This window comes from Arachis ipaensis, chromosome B05 (genome assembly GCF_000816755.2).
Source record: "Arachis ipaensis cultivar K30076 chromosome B05, Araip1.1, whole genome shotgun sequence".
Lineage (NCBI taxonomy): Eukaryota > Viridiplantae > Streptophyta > Magnoliopsida > Fabales > Fabaceae > Arachis > Arachis ipaensis.
This window is the reverse complement of record NC_029789.2, coordinates 21,921,638-21,922,171: the sequence shown is the minus strand read 5'-3', so window position 1 is coordinate 21,922,171 and position 534 is coordinate 21,921,638.

Sequence of the window (534 nt, the reverse complement as noted above, 5' to 3'; positions counted from 1 at the left end):
ATACTCTCTCTCCCTCTCTCTTTCTCTCTCTCTGATAACAAAGTACGCTTGGACACCGCTTTGAGGATTGCCATTGCCGCCTTCAATTTTAGTGGCGGCAGTTCTCCATCTCCTCTCTTCTCTCTCGCAAAACTTTTTTTTTCTCCCTCTCCTTTCTTTTTCTCATCTGCTTACCTTGTCTCTCTGTGTCCTCAACTCCTTTCCCTCTTTTTCTGCCTCTAGTTTCATATATGAAAAGGTTACTTTCTTTCTCCTTTCTTCCTTTCTTTCTTTCTTTTTCTTTTTCCTTTTACTCTCACAGTCTATCTTCTTCTCCTTCCCTTATTTCTGGTTTTATTTGTTGTTTCTGATTTTCAATTTTCTTTCAATTTTATTTTGTAAATCTAGTACGACAATAACTCTCTTGTAATTATTCATCTTTTTTGTAGTATAATGATTCTCTTTTAAAGTGTACTGATTTTTATTTTATGGGTATTTTGATTTTTGTGGTGCAGTTCTTAATATAGGAGAAAGACATTTTGAGAAAAGCTAAAT